The sequence below is a fragment of the Tachyglossus aculeatus genome, unplaced genomic scaffold, assembly GCF_015852505.1.
Source record: "Tachyglossus aculeatus isolate mTacAcu1 unplaced genomic scaffold, mTacAcu1.pri SUPER_32, whole genome shotgun sequence".
Classification (NCBI taxonomy): domain Eukaryota; kingdom Metazoa; phylum Chordata; class Mammalia; order Monotremata; family Tachyglossidae; genus Tachyglossus; species Tachyglossus aculeatus.
Window position 1 is genome coordinate 4,897,678 of NW_024044838.1, and position 21,905 is coordinate 4,919,582.

Consider the following 21,905-nt stretch of genomic DNA (forward strand, 5'->3'; position numbering starts at 1 on the left):
CTGCTCGTTCAAGCTCTCAGCCTATCCCGTCTGGATTACTGCATCAGCCTCCTCTCCGATCTCCCACCCTCCTGTCTCTCCCCACTTCAATCCATACTTCATGCCGCTGCCAGGATCGTCTTTGTGCAGAAAAGCTCTGGGCATGTTACTCCCCTCCTCAAAAATCCCCAGTGGCTACCAATCAACCTACGCATCAGGCAAAAACTCCTCACCCTCGGCTTCAAGTCTCTCCATCACCTCGCCCCCTCCTACCTTACCTCCCTTGTCTCCTTCTACAGCCTAGCCCGCACCCTCCGCTCCTCTGCCGCCAACCTCCTCACTCTTTCTCGCCTGTCCCGCCGTCGAACCCCGGCCCACGTCATCCCCCTGGTCTGGAATGCCCTCCCTCTACACAACCGCTCTCTTCTTCCCTTCAAAGCCCTACTGAGAGCTCACCTCCTCCAGGAGGCCTTCCCAGACTGAGCCCTCAACTTCCTCTCCCCCTCCTCCCCCCATCCCCCCGCCCTACCTCCTTCCCCTCCCCACAGCACCTGTATATATGTATATATGTTTGTACGTATTTATTACTCTATTCAGTTATAAATTTTATTTGTACATATTTATTCTATTTATTTTATTTTGTTAATATGTTCTGTTTTGTTTTCTGTGTCCCCCTTCTAGATTGTGAGCCCGCTGTTGGGTAAGGACCGTCTCTATATGTTGCCAACTTGTACTTCCCAAGCGCTTAGTACAGTGCTATGCACACAGTAAGCGCTCAATATGTACGATTGAATGAATGAATGAATACAAATATAGCAATAAAGAGAAACAATCCCTGCCCACAATAAGCTCACAGTCTAGATGAGGGGGAGACTGACATCAATTCAAGTAATCGGACATCAATGTAAATAAATAAAATTATATATACATATCTCATAATGATACTACTGTTATTATGGAAATCCTTCTGAATAGAAAACACTATACAAATCAATCAGTGGTATTTATCAAGCACATACTGTGTACAGAGAACTGTATCAATTTCTTAGGGAAAGAACAACGGAGTTGGTAGACAAATTCCCTGACCACAAGGAATTACAGGCTAGAGGAATCCGTCAATAAATCTATGGTATTTATTTAACGCTTGCTGTGCGCAGAGCACTGTACTAAGAATTTGGGAGAGTATAATAGAGCTGCTAGACAGAAGCACTGCCCACAGGGAGCTTATAGTCTAGAGGGGGAGAGAGAGAAAACTTTCAGACAAGGGAAATTTCGGAGTGTATGGATATGTATATAAATGCTCTGGGTTTGAAGTTGGGGTGAATTTAGATGAAGGTGGAGTAAGTGAACGATGCAGAAGAGAAGGTGGGGAGGGTAAATGAGGGATTAGTTAAGGATTATGAAGAAAATTAATGATGTAGAGGAGAAAGAATCTCTTAGAAAGCACACACCTAACTGTTGGAATGAGGTTCTGGAAAACAACCACAGTACTGTTCTCTCAAAAGTCATTTTTCACTACTAGAGAGAAAAAACAGAATTTTGAGAATCAGCATGTCCTAGCATGTCCTGGTGGTAATACCCCAGGCCTGGGTGTCAGAGGACATGGATTCTAATCCTGCCTTTTCTAATTATTGTGGTGTGACCCTGAGCAAGTCATTTAACTTAGTGCCTCGGCTTCCTCAAATGTAAAATGCAGAGTAAATATCTCTTCTCCTCCTCCTTAAACTGCGAGCCCTATTTGGAACAGGGACTGCGTCCATCCTAGTAAACTTGTACCTAACCCAGCGCTTAGAACTGCGCTTAACACATAGTAAGTGCTTAACAAATGAAGTAACAATAATAATAGTAATAATAACAATAATGATCGGGGCGGCTGGATGAACTACTGATGACATTTCATGCCATCTTACATATGCCTATGCCTTCAAAACTGACTGGTCTTTCCTCTGATGCTCCTCTGGTGCTAACCTCACTGTACCTCGATCTCATCTATCTCGCTGCTGACCCCTCACCCACGTCCTGCCTCTTGCCTGGAATGCCCTCCCTCCTCTTATCTGACAATTACTCTCCCCTCTTTAAAGTTTTATCGAAGACACATCTTGTTCAAGAGACCTTCCCTGACTAAGCCATCTTTTCCTCTTCTCCCACTCCCTTCTGTGTCACCTTGACTAGCTCCTTTTATTCACCGCCCTCCCAGCCCCACAGCACGTACGTATACAGCTGCCATTTATTTATTTATTTTAAGTCCTGCCTCCCCCTCAAATAATAATGATCATAATTGTGGTATTTGTTAATTACTTACTGTGTGCCAGGCACTGCACTGAACATTGGGGTGGATACAAGCACATCGGGTTGGACGTGGTCCCTGTCACACATGGGGCTCACAGTCTTAATTCCCATTTTACAGATGAAGAAACCGAGGCCCAGAAAAGTAAAGTGACTTGCATAAGGTCACACAGCAGACGTGTGGCAGAGCTGGGATTAGAATCCACAATTTTCTGGCTCCTCCCAGGCCCGTGCTCTGTCCATTACTCCATGCTGTAAACTCCTTGTGGGCAGAGAATGTGACTGTTTATTGTTATCTTGTACTCTCCCAAGAGCTTAGTACAGTACTCTGCACATAGTAAGTGCTCAAAATGTACCGTTGACTAACTGACTTCCTGAGCCATGGCATTCCCAGAGAAAGGTTCCTACAATGCCTACTTTTCCTCCTTCCAGCCTTAAAATCACAATTCTGCACGAGAAAACAGCCAAAAGTGAACTTACCCCACAATATGTGCAGATGTCTGCAGATTTAGAAAATAGGTAACAGCTATGAGTCTATCAACTCTCGTGTATTGTACTCTCTCAAATGCTTAGTACATGCTTTGCCTAGAGTAAGCACTCAGCAAAGTGTAAGCACTTAATAAATACCATCGATTGATTAATTAATTGCTCTAGACCGTAAGGTCCTTGTGGGCAGGGAACGAATCTGCCAACTCTATTGTATTATACTCCCTCAGGCGCTTAGTACAGTGGTTTCCATACAATAAGCTCTCAATAAAAAACACTGATATATGGATTGGTTCCTTGTTTTACCAGTCAATGGGCCCCGTCTCTGCCTACTAGCCCAGTGATCCCAACTGAAGAATAAGAAAAATGGATATGGAAGCTGAAAATGCATTTTAAGCCTCCCTGGCGCAGGAGGGTGAAATTCCATGGAAATGGAGGCCATTTTCTTCCATTCTCTTACTATCATTTCAAAACACTGCTCCAGGCTGTGGATCAAGGTCCGTCCCTGGTCTTTGAAGCTCACTGCATGAGTAGATTGAGAAGCTGTGATCAAACCCATTTCATGGTGTTTTCTGAGACTGTTGTCCCAGCGTTCCCTGAGGAACAGATCGGGGAATTCAGAACCTAATTAATTGCATTGGACAAGACAGTAGAATCATTTTTCTTCACACTAAATTCAGAGAACGGTGAAAATATGAGAAGGAAAGAAATGCTATGATATTAAGTCCAGAGGTTCAGTTAGACAGCAAAGCCTAGCCAGGGCAAAAGGAGCATGGAAAAGATATGATTTATACAGGATTTTCTCAGACAGTTGATTCCATCACATAATGGTTGTTTTGCCTAAGTAAGGGAGAAGAGATTGGGAAGCAGAAACAGCTGGAACCTTTTTTTAAGATTAACAGCTTTATTATAATCAGTAAGCAAAGCACTAAATACTAATCCATAATAAATTATAAAAAACAAGAACAAGAAAGGGGTTCATACATCACTGTTCCTAATTCATCTACTACATCCAGGTCAACAACAGCTCACCCGGAGTCTCTTGAATCGAGAAAGTCCCTGGGAAGTGCATCCACTAAAATGTTATTATAATCAATAAGCAAAGCACTAAATACTAATCCATAAAGAACAAGAAAAAGAATAAGAACAGGGTTAATACATCACCGATCATAATTCATCTGCTACATCCAGGTCAACACTTCAGCTGGGCAGCCCCGGGACAGCTCACCCAGAGTCTCGAGAATTGGGAAAATCCCTGGGCAGTGCGTCCACTCCCAGGTGAGGCTTCGAGTGAGTTCTGGGACTTCTCCAGTTTTATAGTCGAGACAAACAACTTATGTAACTTAGTTTACACAAGCTTTGGTTATTTTTGTATCTGTGTTGACACAGGGGCCGTTGTTCCCAAGGAGCTGGCCAGGCGCCCGGTGCGGGGTGAGCCTCAAGAGCAAGGACATCCTTTTTATACAATACTTTCACATATGTAAATAATCAACCGTCCTTTAACCCATAAGAAGAAATAGGCGTGATTTCAGAGAAGTTATAAACATCCTTCGCAGGAGTTGCAAACAATCCTAATCAATACATCACAATGGTATCATATGAACAAACCATTATAATCAGTTTCTTCCCTTGTCTGGTCGTATGCCATCGAGTCATTTCCAAACTATAGTGACGCCATGGACACATCTCTCCCAGAGCGCCCCTCTCTCCATCTGCAATTTTTCTGGTAGTGTATCAATAGAGCTTTCTTGGTAAAAACACGGAAGTGGTTTACCATTGGCTCCTTCCACCCAATAAACCTGAGTCTCCAACCTCGACTCTCTCCCAAGCCGCTGCTGCCCATCATGGGTGAGTTTCGTTTGTAGCAGATTGTGTTCCACTCATTAGCCACTGCCCAAGCTAGGAATGGAATGGGTAGGCCTCTGCTTGACTCTTCCTCCTGTAGCTGAGACTGGTAGAGACCTGGAAACTCTAGAGGTGCGACCCTGAGACGGGTCGCTACCCTTACCTGCAATTTAATTTAATGTCTACATTCCCCCATTAGGCTGTGAGCTCCTAGAGAGCAGGTATGGTGTCTTCCAACTGAACTGTCCTAAGGGCACAGGACGTTTTCAGTTAAAACCATCGATTGATTGACTGATTCCTCTAGACCGCAAGCTCCCTGAAATCGGGGATTGGGTTTACCAACTTTATTGTGCTGTACTCTCCCAAGTGCTTAATAAGTGCTCTGCACACAATGTGTTCAATAAATGCCATTGATTTATTGAACTATTCCTCTAGGCTGCAGACTCCTTGAGCATAGGGATTGTATCTTCCAACTCAAATGTACTGTGCTCTCTCATGTGCTTAGTACAGAGCTATGCATACAGTAAGTGCTCAGTAGGTATCATTGATTGATTGCTTAGCTTTCTCCATTATGGTTGAGCAACTCCACCACATACCCTACAGTCTAAAATAAATAGACTGTGAGCCCACCTTTTAGACTGAGCCCACTGTTGGGTAGGGACTGTCTCTATATGTTGCCAACTTGTACTTCCCAAGTGCTTAGTACAGTGCTCTGCACACAGTAAGCGCTCAATAAATACGATTGATTGATTGAGGGAGAATAGGTGTTTAATCCTATTAAGCACCAAATAATTAAGTGAAAAGCATCATGGCTCAGTGGAAAGAGTACGGGCTTTGGAGTCAGAGTTCATGGGTTGAAATCCCGGCTCCGCCAGTTGTCAACTGTGTGACTTTGGGCAAGTCACTTAATTTCTCTGTGCCTCAGTTACCTAATCTGTAAAATGGGGATTAAGACTGTGAGAACCCCGTGGGACATCCCGATCACCTTGTAACCTTCCCAGCGCTTAGAACAGTGAATGTTCAACCATTTCAGAAAGGTCTGAAATGAGGGCTCCCGAGATGGGTTTTAAAGGCGATTATAGGACTCAAAGCAAGTTGACTTAATTAACTGTAACTCTAAATCAGTGTCCTGTACATTTTGGCTTTTGGAAAAAACATGTGAACTGCAGGATTTCCAAAGTACTAAAATTCGGAATTTTAAAAAAAGAATGTAAGTAAATTTGGGTTCATATAGTCAATCTTTGAAGTAGAGAATAAATTGTTGGCAACCTCCAGTGCCCTACTCTGCCATCATTTAATTAAGTATCTCTTCAGGTTACGTCCTTACGCATCTCCCCCTTCCCATCGCCCCCACCTTACCTCTTTCCCCTCCCCACAACACCTGCATATATGTATACATGTTTGTATGTATTTATTACTCTATTTCTTTTATTTGTACATATTTATTCTATTTATTTTATTTTGTTAATATGTTTTGTTTTGTTCTCTGTCTCCCCTTTCTAGACTGTGAGCCCACTGTTGGGTAGGGACCGTCTCTAGATGTTGCCGGCTTGTACTTCCCAAGTGCTTAGTACAGTGCTCTGCGCACAGTAAGCGCTCAATAAATACAATTGAATGAATGAATGAATGAATAATGCTTTTCACATAGCGCTTAATAAATGATATTATTATCATTATTATATTATAATTCCCATTTTGCAGATGAAGGAACGGGGGCACAGAGAAGCGAAGTGACTTGTTCTAAGTCACCCAGCAGATAAGTGGTGGAGCCGGAATTAGAACCCAGATCCCCTGAGTACCAGGCTCTGGATCCTTCCAATACATCACTCTGCTTCTCTCTTGATCCGTTGCCTTTAGACTGAAAGCTTCTTGTGGGCAGAAAGCGTGTCTGTCAACTCTATTGTATTATCCTCTCCCAAGCGCTTAGTACTGTGCTCTGCAGACAGTAACTGCTTAATAAATGCCAATGATTGTGCATCCAGACACTGATGTTCACTGCCCTAGTTCTAAATATGTTTATGCCGTCTTTGTGAACTAGAATGCAAGACTTTATGAGCAGAGAACATGTCCATTCATTTACTCATTCATTCAGGCATTTATTTAGCACTTACTATGCACAGAGCACTAAACTAAGTGCTTGGGGGAGTGCACTATAACAGAGTTGAGAGAAACATTCGCTTCCCACAACTAGTTTACAGTCCATATGTGTGCTTTGTAGAGAATGATTTATTCGCTTTTTCTATGAAAGAACAAACAAATTTGAGCAGGAACGGCACAGACTACCCATAATAGGTCAGATGAGTAGACAGAAATAATTGTAGTATTTGTTAAGCACTTACTATATATCAAGCACTATTTTAAACTATGGGGAAAACACAAGGTAATCATATCAGATTATTTTTATGGTATTTAACAGGCACTGTACTATTCTCTGGAATAGATACAAGCTAATCAGATTGGACCCAATCTGTATCCCACATGGGGCTAACGGTGTTAATCCCCATTTTACAGGTGAGGCAACAGGCACAGAGAATATAAGTGACTGGCCCAAAGACACACAGCAGACAAGTGGTGGAGCTGGGAGTAGAACCTAGATCTCCTCACTCCTAGGACCATGCTATTTTCATTGGCCATGCTGATTCAGAACAAGATAATCAGGTCCCACATGGGGCTCAAAGGCTATGCAGGAGGATGACATGATGAAATGCCATCATTACTATTATTATTAAGAACAAGCACTGAACCCCCACTTTTGCAGATGGGGGAACTGAGTCACAGAGAAGTTAAGTAACACGCTCAAGGTTACCCAGCATGCATATGGATTAGAACCCAGATCCTTTGACCCCCAGGACTATGCTATGTCCACTAAGACACGCTGCTCCTCATAACTCCTGGAGTTCCTAGAAAACCTATGGAGAGTCTTATAGTACAAAGGGTCTTCCTTGGAACAGAGAGTACTGAGCATGTCTGTTAGGATCCTGAACAAGGAAAGAAATTAATATTGAGAAGCAGCCTTGGACTCACCCAGAGGGACCTAGTATGTGCACACCCAGGTGAAGCAGCATGGCACACTGATAGAGAATGGATCTGGGAGTCAGAAAGTCATATGTTCTAATCCTGGCTCTGACATCTCCTGCTGTGTGATCCTGGGAAAGTCACTTCCCTTCCCTGGGCCTCAGGTACCTTATCTGTAATATGGGGTTTGAAACTGTGAGCTCCATGAGGGACAGAGACTGTATCCAAACCGATTTGCTTGTATCCACCCCAGTGCTTAGTACTAGCACATAGTAAATGCTCAACAAATACCAGAGTTATTATCATTTTTATTCGCTATTATTCTCTTGCAGCTCAGGAGAGTGAAGCAACTTCATTGTTTCTGCTTCTTACCATATTTGTTGTTCGAACTAAGCTAAAACCTAGTTAAGTTTGCATAGGAGCATGGCCTAATGGGTCCTGGGAGTCAGAGAAGCTGGATTCTAATCCCACCTCCACCACTTGCCTAATGTGTGACCTTGGACAAGTCATTAACGAGAAGCAGCGTGGCTTACGAGAAGCAGCTTGGCTCAGTGGCAAGAGCCTGGGCTTTGGAGTCAGAGGTTTTGGGTTCTAATCCCAGCTCTGCTACTTGTCTGTTGTGTGGGTTTGGGCAGGTCACTTGACTTCTCTGTGCCTCAGTTCCCTCATCTGTAAAATGGGGGATGAAGACTATGAGCCCCACGTGGGACAACATAATCACTTTTTATCCCCCCAGCGCTTAGAACAGTGCTTCGCACATAGTAAACGCTTCACAAATGCCATTGTTATTACTACTACTACTACTACTACTACTACTACTACTACTAATAATAATAATAATAATAATAATAAACTTCTCTGTGCCTCAGATCCCTCACCTGCAAAATGGAGAGTCGATGCCTGTTCTCCCTCCTACTTTGACTGTGAGCCCTCTGTGGGACAAGTACTGTGTTCAACCTGATTAACTTGTATCTACCCCAGGATAGATAGTAAATGGTATTCAGATAGTAAATACCATTTGAGAAAGTGCTGAATCAAAACATCAGCCTTGACGACTTGCTTGCTTCAACATAGCAAGTCTCCCGACCTATGGGGACTGGCCAAAGGAGAGTAACAGCTACTATTCTCCTGCCCTCTGGAATTACTCAGGACATAATAGTAATTAAATTCATTCATTCATTTGATTCATTCAGTCGTATTTATTGAGTGCTTACTGTGTTCAGAACACTCTACTAAGCACTTGGGAGAGCACAATACAACAATATACACACATTCCCAGCCCACAATGAGCTTACAGTCCTAAAGGGTGTGTGTGTGACAGACCTTAATATAAATGAATAAATCACATATATTAAAGATCTGTATATACGTTGTTGTGGGGCTGGAACAGGGGAAGAACAAAGAGTAAGTCAGGGTGACTCAGAAAGGAATGGGAGAAGAGGAAAGTGGGGCTTAGTCAGGGAAGGCCTCTTGGAGGAGATGTGCCTTCAATAAGGCTTTGAAGGAGAGAAGAATAATAGTCTGTCGGATTTGAGGAGGAAGGAAATTCCAGGTCAGAGGCAGGACATGGGCGAGCAATCTGCAACTAGATAGATGAGATGGAGGCACGTTAAGAAGGTTGGCATTAAATGATTGAAGTGTGCGAGCTGGGTTGAAGTAGGAGAGTGGTGAGGTGATGTAGGAGGGAACAAGGTGTGGAGAGCTTTAAAGTGATTGGTGAAGTGTTTTCGTTTGATGCAGAGGTGGATGGATAACCAATGGAGTTTTTTTGAGGAGTGAGATGACATGTCCTGAACGTTTTTGTAGAAAAAAGGTTCTGAGCAGGAGAGTGAAATATGAACTGGAGTGGGGAGAGAGAGGAGTTGGGAGGTCAACAAGGAGGCTGATGCAGTAATCCAAGCGGGGTAGGATGAGTAATTGTCTTTACGTGGTAGCAGTTTGAATGGAAATGAAAGGGGCGATTTTAGAGATGCTGTGAAGTTGGGACTGACAGGATTGAGTGATGGATTGACTATGTGGCTAGAATGAAAGATAGGAGTGGAGGAGAGCGCCAAGATTATGGGCTTGTGAGACAGGAAGGATGGTGGTGCCATCAACAGTGATGGGAAAGTCAGGGGGAGGACAGGGCTTGTATGGGAAGATAAGGAGTTGTGTTTGGTATTTGTTTTGCTAATTGCTTACTATGTGTCAAGACTTTAGATACACTTTGGTCAGATCAAACACGTTCCCTGTCCCCCATGGGCTCACAGTCTACGTAGGATGATGGGCAGACACTGAATCCCCCTTTTACAGATGAGGAAGCTGAAGCACAGGGATGTTAAAAAACTTGTCCAAGGTCACACAGCAGATAAGTGGCAGAATCAGGATTAGAACACAGGTCTTCTTACTCCTAGGCCATGACTTTACACTGGGCCATGCTCCTTCCACTATCCTAAAGTGTAGAATTAGAGGCCAGAAGGTCCACATTCCTGTTGTTCCCCAAAGTGTGTTGTTGCTACATCCAGTGGAAGCAATATGGCTTAGTGGAAAGACGATAGGTCTGGAACTCAGAGGACCTGTGTTCTAACCCCAGCTCCATCACTTGTCTGCTCTATGAGCTTGGTCCAGTCATTTCACTTCTCTGTGCCTCAGTTACCTCATCTGTACAATGGGCATTAAGACTATGAGTCCGTGTGGGACGCAGACTATGCCCAATACGATTTAGCTTCTATCTACCCCAGCACTTAATACAGGGCCTGGCACAAAGTAAGGGCTTAACAAGGTCATGGGCCCCACCCCGGGTTCTGACGGGATTGTTAGTTCGCTAGACGGAGATGAATGCTGTCTATAAGGAGGCTCACACTATAACTCCCAGAGGTCTTTGTGCCCTGAGCCGCTATGCCACTCACCCTCACCTCGTGGCAGAGCCAGACATGTCCATGGGCCTAGCCGATGGGCATGACGGGAGTCATAGTTTGTTGGGCAGAGGTAAACACAGTCCAGAACGAAATTCAGAATATAACTCTCAGAACTCTTTGTTTTACAAGCCGCCAAGCCACTCTCCCTCACCTCGCAACAGGTTTTGAAAGTCTGTGTCTGTGACCGGGCTCGACTACATAGGGACCTTAGGGATAGGGCGGGTAGAAATGAGGATTTGCTTCTGTGAGAAGAAGAGAAGCAGCGTGGCTTAGTGGAAAAAGGCTGGGCTTGAGAGTCAGAGGTAATGGGTTCTAATCCCGGCTCCACCACTTGTCAGCTGTGACTTTGGGCAAGTCACTTAACTTCTCTGGGCCTTGGTTCTCTCTGGAAAATGGGGATTAAGACTGTGAGCCTCCCATGGGACAACCTGATCACCTTTTAGCCTCCCCTGCACTTAGAACAGTGCTTTGCACATAGTAAGCTCTTAACAAATGCCATTAATACTAATAATAGTGATGGCATTTATTAAGCACTTACTATGTGCAAAGCACTGTTCTAAGCGCTGGGGTGGATACAAGCCGATCAGGTTGTCCCACGGGGGGCTCACATTCTTAATCCCCATTTTAGAGATGAGGCAACTGAGGCTCAGAGAAGTGAAGTGACTTGCTCAAGGTCACACAGCAGATATGTGGCAGAGCCGGGATTCGAACCCATGACCTCTGAATCCATAGCCCGGGCTCTTTCCAGTGAGCCATGCTGCTTCTATTATTAATATTATTATTAGTAGTAGTAGTAGTATTACTATTATTATTATTATTATTATTATTATTCTGTGGGAGCATCTTTGAAAGAGACACGGCCATCTGCATTTGACAGTGTGGAGCGGGCTTATTCAAATGCAGGTATGTGTTATAACCCAGCTCGGGTAAGATTCCCGAACTCAGTATGTGGAACCACTCAGTGCCTTGACACCTGGTTGTGTGGTAAACTTTTTCTGGAGGGATTGGGATTAAAGGACCCTGATTTGGAGTGAGTTTGGGGGCTCCATGTTCGTTATGCGATGCTTCACAAGGAGTGGTAACAAGTTCTTAACAAATAACAGAATTCAAATCATTATGAATGGGCAAATGCCATGAACATCGACCTCCCGTGCCTTCGAGGCTCCGCAATATGGCTGCGGCTCCCTAGAAGGGCATGACAGGAGTGGTAGTTTGATAAGCGGAGGTGAAACCGGTCCAGAGCGAAAGTCAGAATATAATTCTCAGTACTCTTTGCTTTGCGAGCCTCCAAGCCACTCTCCCTCTTCTCGCGACAGGGCCTGACATGGCCGCGGGCCCTTCTGTGGGTCATGACAGGAGTGGTAATTCGATAGGCGGATGTGACTGCTCTATAGAAAGAGCAGCACGCTACAATTCCCCATATTCTCTGTGCCCCGAGCCACCGCGCCACTCTCCCACTCCTCGTGGCAAGGCCACACATGGCCCTTGGCCCTGACGTGGGGCATTGCAGGAGTGGTAGTTCAGTAAGTGGAAGTGAAAGCTTTCTAGAACTAGCATGTCACTCTCTCTCTCCTTCCGAGAGGCCCTGACATGTGGGAGGGCCCCTCTGCGGGGCATGATGGGAGTTGTAGTTACGTAGCCGTAGGTGGACCCTGTCTAGAAGGAGGATCACACTACAGTCATTTTCTATGCTCTCTCTGTGACACCTCGCGGGGAGTGGTTTCAGGTACCTATCAAATACTATAATTACTGTTATTATGAATGGGAAAACGCCCTGAACATCTGTCTCCCGTGCCTTCCACGATCCACAAAATGGCCGAGGCTCCCCCGCGGGGCATGACAGGACTGGTTGTTCGATAGGCGGAGGTGAACGGTGTCAAGATCGAGCATCACACTACAACTCCCAGAGGTCTTTGTGCACCAAACCGCCATGTCACTCTCCTTCACCTCCGGACACGCCCAGATATTGCCACGGAGCATGATGGGAATGGTTGTTTGTTAGGCGGAGGTGAACGATGTCTAGAACAAGCATTACACTACAATTCCCAGAAGTCTTTGTGGGACTTTGTGGAAAGTCATCCCAGAAGATCGGGAAGATGAGGAAGAGGAGGAACAGGCAGACGAATAGTGTCGGGATCAGGGGGAAGAGTAAGCCAATGACAGGATATAGGAGGAGGGCCAGAACCTGGCTAAGTGGAAGGGACAGGACTGGGAAGAGGAGTGGGGCTAGGACCGGGTAGAGGAGGAGGGCATAGATCAGATCGGGGAATAGGGCTAGGAGCAGGGAGAGGAGTGGGGCCAGGACAAGATGGAGGAGGAGGGCCAGGTGCAGGTAATAATAATAATAATGATGGTATTTGTTAAGCGCTTACTATGTGCAAAGCGCTGTTCTAAGCGCTGGATGTAGAGGAGGAGGGACAGGACCAGACAGTGGAGAAGTAGCAGGACAGGGAGGAGGAAGAGGACCAGCACCAGTTATGGGAAGAGGGGCAGGATCGGATGGAGAAGCAGGGCTAGGGCCGGCTAAAGAAGGAGAGCCAGGACTGAGCAGAAAAGGAGAGCTAGGATGCGGCGGAGGAGTAGGGTCAGGACCGGGCAGAGGAGGAGGGCCAGGAGCAGGCAAAAAAGATTGACAAGGAAAGGGAGGAGAAAGAGTGCCATAACCGTGCAGAGGTGGAGTGCCATGACCGATTGGAGGAGGTGAGCTAGGACTGGGTAGAGGACGGCCAGGACCGGGTGAAGGAGGCGAGCCAGAGCAGGCAGAGGAGAAGGACCAGGACAGGGAGAGGGAGGAGGGCCAGGACCAGGTAGAGGAAGAGGACCAGGACTGGGTGGAGGAGGCTGGCCAGGAGCAGGCACAAGAGGACCAGAACACGGAGGAGAAGGAGGGCCAGGACCAGGAGGAGGAAGGCGGCCAGGACTGGGCAGAGGAGTAAGGCCAGGACTGGGCAGAGAAGGAGGGCCAGGACCAGATGGAAGAGGAGGCCCAGGAAGAGGAAGAGGAGAAGGACCAGGACAGAGAGGAGGAGGAGGGGCAGGACAGGGCTGAAGAAGAGGGCCAGAAATGGGTAGAGGAGGAGGGCCAGGGCTAAACATAGGAGGAGGGCCAAGACCGGGGGTAGGACGAAGGCCAGGACCAGACATAGGAGAAGGGCCAGGACCGGACATAGGAGAAGGGCCAGGACCGGACATAGGACCAGGGCCTGGACCATCCCTACGAGGAAGACCAGGAACAGGCAGAGGAGACGGACCAGAACCGGTTGTGGAATGGGTCCAGGATCTGTTGGAGGAGAAGGGCCAGAACCTGGCAGAAGAGGAATGCCAGGACCGGGTAAAGGAGGTGGGCAAGGAGCAGACTCAAGAGAAGGACCAGGACAGGGAGGAGGAAGAGGGCCAGTACCGGACAGAGGAGGCCTGCCATGACCGGTTGGAGGAGGAGGGAAACGACCAAGTTGGGGAGGGCCCATACCATCTAGAGGAGGAAGGCCAGGACCGGGCGGAAGAGGAGGCCCAGGAGGAGGCAGAGAGGACGAGGACAGGGAAGAGAAGGAGGGCCAGGACCGGACAGAGGAGGAGGAACAGGATCGTTTGGAAGACGAAGGCTCGGACCGGCTAGAGGAGGAGTGTCAGAACTGGGTAGACGGGGAGGGTCAGGACCAGGTAGAGAAGGAGGGCCAGGACCGGGAAGAAGAGAAGGATTAAGAAAGGGAGGAGGAAGAGGACCAGGATCAGGTAGAGGAAGAAGGCCAGGACCATGCAGAGAGAAGGACCAGAATATGTTTGAAGAGTACGGTCATGACTGGTTGGAGGAGAGGGCCAGAGTCGGTTAGAGGAGGAGGGTCAGGACCGGGTAAAGGAGGAGAGCCAGGACTGGAAGGAGTAGGAAGAGGAGGAGGTGGGCCAGTACTGGGCGGAGAAGGAGGGCCAGGACAGGATGGAGGGCCAGGGCCAGGACAGGGTAGAGGAGGTGGTCCAGGACTGGGTGGAGGAAGAGGGTCGGGACCAGGTAGAGTAGGAGGGCCAGGACCAGACATAGGATTAGGATTAGGGCCAGGACCGGATGGAGGAGCATGGCCAGGAGTGGGTCGAGGAGGAGGGCCAGGACTGGGTGGAGGAAAAGCACCAGGACCGGGTGGAAAAGAATGGTGCAGAGCAGGCACAAGACAAGGACGAGGACAAGGAGGAGGAGGAGGGCCAGGACCAAGTAGAGGAGGAGGGCCAAGATCGGGCAGAGGAGGAGGGCCAGGACTGAACGGAGGAGCAGGGCCGGGACTGGGTAGAGGAGAAGCTCTAGAATTCGGTGGAAGAGGAGGACCAGAGGCAGGCAGAGGAGAAGGACCAGGACAGGAAGTGGGAGGAGGACCAGGACCAGGTAGAGGAGGAGGGCCAGTACCGGGTAGAGGAAGAGGGCAAGGATCGGGTGGAGAAGGAAGGCCTGGATCAGACATAGGAGGTGAGGCAGAACCAAATAGAGGAGCAGGGCCAGGATCGGGTAAAGGAGGAGAGTAAGGACTGGGCGGAGGAGGAGGGCCGGGATTGGGTACAGGCGGAGGGCCAGGACCAGACATAGGGGGAAGACCAGGACTGGGTGGAGGAGCAAGTCCAGGACTGTGTAGAGGTGAAGCACCAGGGCCAGGTGGAAGAGTAGGACCAGAAGAAGGCAGAAGAGTAGGACCAGGACAGGGAGTGGGAGCAGGGCCAGGACAAGGTAGAGGTAGAGGACCAGGACAAGGTAGACGAAGGGGTACCGGACTGGGTGGAGGAGGAGAGCCAAAATGGCAGATTCATAAGACTAGATTCCAGATCGGATGTACACGATCGATGAAGTTATCTCCCATTACTATTTTATCCGGAAGTAACCATTTGCCATTTCAAGAAGAGCTCATTTGGCATTTCCTGATAGACGGTTTCAAAGCAAGTAGCTCTGATAGGAGATGAAGAGAAACACATATTCGTTCTTTTCTTTTTACTTAAAAGGATAGAGGAACAATAGCCTATGAGGGCTGTACATTGCAGGGCAAGTATCAATCTAGAAGGACCTGAACTCTACCTGGAACTGAATATTTGAAACATCAAGAAGAGCCCGTTTTCCATTTCACATAGGAGGCGTTTTAAAGCAAGTGACTTTTACAGACTGGAGGGAAACACAGTTTCCAGAAACATTATTATTTAGTTGTATAGAAATAAAATGGCACTTGCAGGAGACTATGCTCCTAATGGACTTTATCCTGCAGGCCAAGAATCGGTGTAGCTCTCTTCTGTTACTATACTTCAGTGGTACATGGAACTGAACATTTGAAATTTGAAGCTGAGTGCCAGTAGCATTTCGTGCCATACGGGTTTCAACACAAGTAGCTTTGATAGGATGAACAGAAACACATATTCCATCAACTTCCTTATTTAGCAGGATAGGAGGAAAATGGGGTATGCAGAACACTAGACACCTGAAGTACTGCATACTGCAGTGCAAGGATCTGGGAAGGCATCTTCTGTTTTGGTATTTCTACTTTACATGGAATTGAACAGTTAAATTCTAATAAGGTTCCCATTAAGCATTTTGTGCCAGAAAACGTTCGACGCGACTGACTTTTATGGAATGGAGAATATGCACATTCACTCAACACTTTTACACTCACTGAGAGTAGGCTAGAAGGAAAGTGCCACGCAGAGGAATAGACTCCTGATTAGTTGTACATTGAATAATAATAATAATAATAATGGCATTTGGTAAGCTCTTCCTACATTCAAAGCACTGTTCTAAGCGCTGGGGGAATACAAGGTGATCAGGTTGCCCCAGGTGGGGCTCACAATCTTAATCCCCATTTTACAGACGAGGTAACTGAGGCTCAGAGAAGTTAAGTGAGTTGCCCAAGGTCACACAGCAGACATGTGGCAGAGGCAGGATTCGAACCCATGACCTCTGACTCCCAAGCCCGGGCTCTCGCCACTGAGCCATGCTGCTTCTCTAATGGATGGTATTGAATGCCAAGGATCAGTGTAGAACTTTTCAATTACTGTATTTTTGTTGTACAGGGAGTACATTTAGCAGTCATATAGCATATAGTTCATGGTGAGTTCCTATAGCATTCCATGCCATGCGGGTTTCACAGCAAGGACCTTTGACAGGATTGAGAGAAATGAATTTTTCAATGACCTTTTTTATTTCATTGCCTACCTAGCAGTATAGAAGAAAGATGCGTTATGCAGAAGACTAGACCTTTGATGCACTGCCTACTGCAGTGCAAAGATCGGTTTAGGCATCTTCTTTTTGAGTATTACTATTTTACATGGAACATTCACTATTTTATAAAGCACCCATATAGCATTTCGTGCCAGGCGTGTTTCAACGCAGGGTGCTTTCACAGAATAGAGAAAGATTGCGAGAAGCACACATTTAATCACCCTACTCATTTAACTTGCCTACAGAGCAGGGTGGAAGGAACATAATACATGCAGAATCCTAGATTCCTGATGTGCTGCACATTGCAGTGGTAGGAACAACTTCTGTTTCTGAACCTGATCATTTGAAATTTCATAGAGCTCCCACGTAACATTTCCTGCCAGAATGTTTTCAACGCAACTGACTTTCACAGAATGAAGAAAACACACATTCACTCATCATCATCACGTTCATTTTCAGCAGGCTAGAAGGAAAATGACTCATGTAGAAGACTTGGTTCCTGATGAGTTGTAACCAGCCCAGCCAGGCTCAGTGTAGAGACCTTCTGCCTCCTTTTTTGCTGTTTTACTTGGAACTGAACATTTAAAATTTCAAGAAGACATCATGGAGCATATTGTGCCACGTTCGTGCCTTGTTAGGATTGAGAAAAACAGACCTTCAACCAAATCTCTTGTTAATGTGCAGTATTTAGCAGGATTGAAAGAAAATGGAGCATACACAAAAATAAAATCCTGATGGACAATGTAAGGCAGTGAAAGGATTGGTGTTGATATCTTCTGTTTCTGTATATCCAGTTTACATGGAACTGAAGAGTTGAAGTTTAATAAGCTTCCCATTTAGCATTTCATGCCAGAAAAGATTCAAGGCAAGTGACTTTTACAGAATGGAGACTATGCACATTCCTGCCAAGCAGTCATACTTAGCAGGCTAGAAGAAAAGCGACTTATACAGAGAACTAGACTCCGTGTCTCCATGTTGGCTGTACACTGCAGGGCAAGGATCAGCATAGCTATCTTCTGTTACCGTATTTTTGTTGTACATGAAGCTGAACATATGAAATTTGACGGTGTGTTCATGTGACATTTCTTGCCATGTGGGTTTCAATGCAAGTGGCTTTGATAGGTTCAAAGAAACACACATTCATCACCTTTCTTATCTAACTTGCCTACTTCGCAGGATAGAAGGAAAATGGTACATGCAGAAAACTAGACTCCTAATGGGCAGTATACTGCAATGCAATGATGGGTGTAAATATCCTCTGTTTCTGTATGACCATATTACATAGAACTGAACATTTGAAACTTCATGGAGCTCCCATTTAGCATTTCGTGACTGAGGGGGTTTCACGGCAAATACGTTTAGAGAATGGAGAAAGTGTGCATTCGCTGAACAACGTTCACTCTTACTTAGCAGGCTAGACAGAAGAAAAATGACTTATGCAGAGGATTGGAATCTTCGTGGGCTGTACATTACAGGCAGCGATCAGGCTAGATATCTTCTGTCTCCTTTTTGCTGTCGTACATTTCTAATTACCAGAAGAATATTACCAGAATTACCGGATTTCCGGCTATAAGGGTTTCAATGCATATACCTTTTGACAAGATTGAGAGAGAAACACAGTCAATCAACTTTCTTATTTAACTTAACTACTAAGCTGGAGAGATGAAGCATGATGAATGCAGAAATCTAGACTCTTGATGGGCTGTATATTACATTACAAGGACGGGTGTATATATCTTCTGATTCTTTATTATTACTGTCCAGGGAACTTAACATTTAAAACTTCACACAGCTTTCATACAGTATTTCGTGCCAGCTGGTTTCAACGCAGGTGACTTTACCAGAATAGAGAAAACGCACATTCATTCTTCATCATCCCATTCACTATTACTTAGCAGGCTAGAAGGCAAACGGCTCATGCAGAGGACTATACTCCTGATGGGCTCTACACTGCACAGCAAGGATCCGTATTGATAACTTCTGTGATTCCCTTTTTGTTGTGCATGAAACTAAACATTTTACATTTCAAGAAGAGGTCTTTAGTCATTTAGAGCCATAGGGGTTTAAATTCACTGATTTGAGAAAAACACGCATTCAAATCAACTTTCTTATTTATCTTGTCTACTTAGCAGGATAGAAGGAAAATGGTAAATGCAGAAAACTAGACTCCTAATGGGCTGCATACTGCAATGCAAGGATCAGTGTAGATATCCTCTGTTACTGTATGTTAGTTATTCATGGAACTGAACATTTGAAATTTTAAGATGAGATCATATGGCATTTTGTTCCATGCAAGTTTCAACGCAAGTGATTTTGATAGCATTGAAAGAAACACACATTCATTTAACTTTCTTATTTAACTTTCCTACTTAGAAGGATAGTAGAAAGAGGCAGAAAATGCCTGGTGGCTTCTTCTGTTTCTGTATTACTATATTACATGGAATTGAACATTTGAAATTTCATGGAACTCCCATTTAGCATGTAGTACTAGAAGGTTTCACAGCAAGTGACTTTTAGAGAATGGAGAAAACGCACATTCACTCATCAGTTTCATTCTTACTAGTAGGCTAGAAGAAAAAAGACTCATGCCGAGAACTAGTCTCCCCCTGTGCTGTACACTGTAAGGCAAAGACCGGTGTAGCTATCTTACATTAATCTATATTACTATTTTATATGGAACTGAGCATTGAAATGTCGAGGGCCCGTTTTGGTTAATGGTTAAGATTAGTGTTAGGACAATCTGCCCTTTTCTTTCCATTCAAACTGCTACCACTTTAATACAATCACTTATCCTATCCCGTCTTGATTACTGTATCAAGCTTCCTTGCTGAACTTCCCAGCCACCTGTCTCTCCACACTCCAGTCCATATTTCACTCTGCTGCCAGGATCATTTTTTTCTAGAGAAAAGGTGCAGGGCATATTTCCCTATTCCTCAGGAAACTCCAGTGGTTGCCCATTCACCGCTGGGTCAGACAGAAACTCCTCACCAATGGCTTTAAAGTAGTCCATCACCTTGACCTCTCCTACCTTACCTCACTACTCTCCTACAACAGCCCAGCATGCACACTTTGCTCCTCTTATGCTAACCTTCTCACTGTATTTCGAGCTCATCAGTCTCGGCACTGACCACTTGCCCAGGTCCTGCCTATGGCCTGGAATGCTCACCCTCCTCAAATCTAACGAACAATTACTGTCTCCCAGCAGTCAAACCCTAATAAGAGGTGCATCTCCTCCAGGAGGCCGTCTCTGACTAGGTCTTCCTTTCCTCTGCTCCCACGCATTTCTGCATTGTCCTGACCTGTCCTCTTTATTCATCCATCCTCCCAGAATCCCAACATTTGGGTGTATCTCTGAAATGCAATTATTCATGTTAATGCCTGTCTCTCCCTCTTATTGTGGATAGGGAATGTGTCTGGTCATTGTTACATTGTACTCTCCCAAGCCTTTAATACAGTGCTCTGCATACAGTAACTGTTCAATAAATACAATTGGATAACTTTATCATTACAGTTAGGGTTAGGGTTAGGGTGAAGGTTATGGTTAAGTTTTGAGTTAAGGTCGGACTGAAGCTATGGGTAGGGTTAGGTTTAAGAATCAAGGCTAAGGCCATATCTTAAGGTGACATTTAGGGTTAGTGCTGGGCCTAGATTCAGGGTTTGGATTAGGGTTAGGTTTAGAGCTAAGGCTGGGGTTAGGATTTGGTTTAGGGTTAGCGTACCCCTAGGGTTAGGGTTAGGGCTATTGGTTCATTCGGTATTATTTATTAAGCACTTACGGTGTGCGGAGCACTGTACTAAGCGCTTGGAAAATACAATTTGGCAACAAATAGAGAAAATCCCTACCCAACAATGGGCTCCCAGGCTAGAAGTGTTTAGGTTTATTTTAGAGCTGGGGCTGAAGTTAGTGTTAGGTTAGAGTCATAGTTCAGGTTACAGGTAGGGTTAAGGTTAAGCTTGAGGTTAGACTTAGGATTCATGCTATGCCAATGTTAGGGTTAGCTTTAGGGATACGGCTAGCTAGAGACCTCAGCTCCCACGAAGTCAGACACCTTTAATCCTATTCCATCCCAGGAGGGCTTAGGTCATGAACACCGGTCCAGTCACTGAACAGTCCACATACTGAGCACAGGCTGCTTATATAGGTGCGACTTTAATACAGCCTTTCATTTGCATAAATCCATTCCAAGCTGACACACTCACCTTCCCTTTGCCTTTCCCTCGTTACTCCCTGTGCTAACAGTCATTCATTCATTCGTGTTCACTGAGTGCTTACTGTATTTAGAACCCTGTACTAAGCGTTTGGAAAATACCATACAGCAATAAAGAGACAATCACTGCCCACAAGGGGCTCAGGTCTTGAGGTGGAGAGGGTGCAGGGAGGAAGAGACAGGCATCTTTACAAGTAAACAGGCATCAATATAAATAAATAGAATTGTAGATATGCACACACTCACACACACAGAGAAATACACACATCTATCTATCTATATATAGTGCCATGGAGCAGTCAAGTGGGGGAAGAACAAAGAGAGGAGCCATGGTGATGCGGAAGGGAGTGGGAGCTGAAGAAAAGTAGGGCTTAGTCTGGGAATGCCTCTTGGAGGAAGTGGACCATCAGGAGGACTTTGAAAGGGGGAAGAATGAGTGTCTGGGGGATTTGAGGACTGAGGGCCCTCTAGGCCCGAGATATGTCGTGGGTCAAGGGTCAGCAACGATCCAGGCGAGATCGAGGGACTGTGAAAAGGAAAGTACAAGAGGAGTGGAGTGCGCGGGCTTGGGGTGTTGAAGAAGAGAAGGAAGGTGATGTAACAGAGGACAAGGTGATGGAGAGCTTTCAAGCCAATAATGAGGAGTTTTTGTTGGAAACTGAGGTGGATAGGCAAAGACGGGAGTTTTTGAGGGGGGCGAGGGGATGACATGCCCTTTCCCATGCCATTTTCCCTCCATCCAAACCGCTACCTTTTTAGTACAATCAGTCATCATATTCCCGACTGGATTACTGCATCAGTATCCTTTGTGATCTCCCAACCTCCTGTCTCCCCCACTTCAGTCTATACTGCTGCCAGAATTGTCTTTCTACAAAAGCGATCTGGGCATTTTATCCCCCTCCTCAACAATCTCCAGTGGTTGTCTATCAACCTTCGAATGAAGCAAAAACTCCTCACTATTGGCTTCAAAGCTTTCCATCACCTCGCTCCCTCCTACCTCACCTCCCT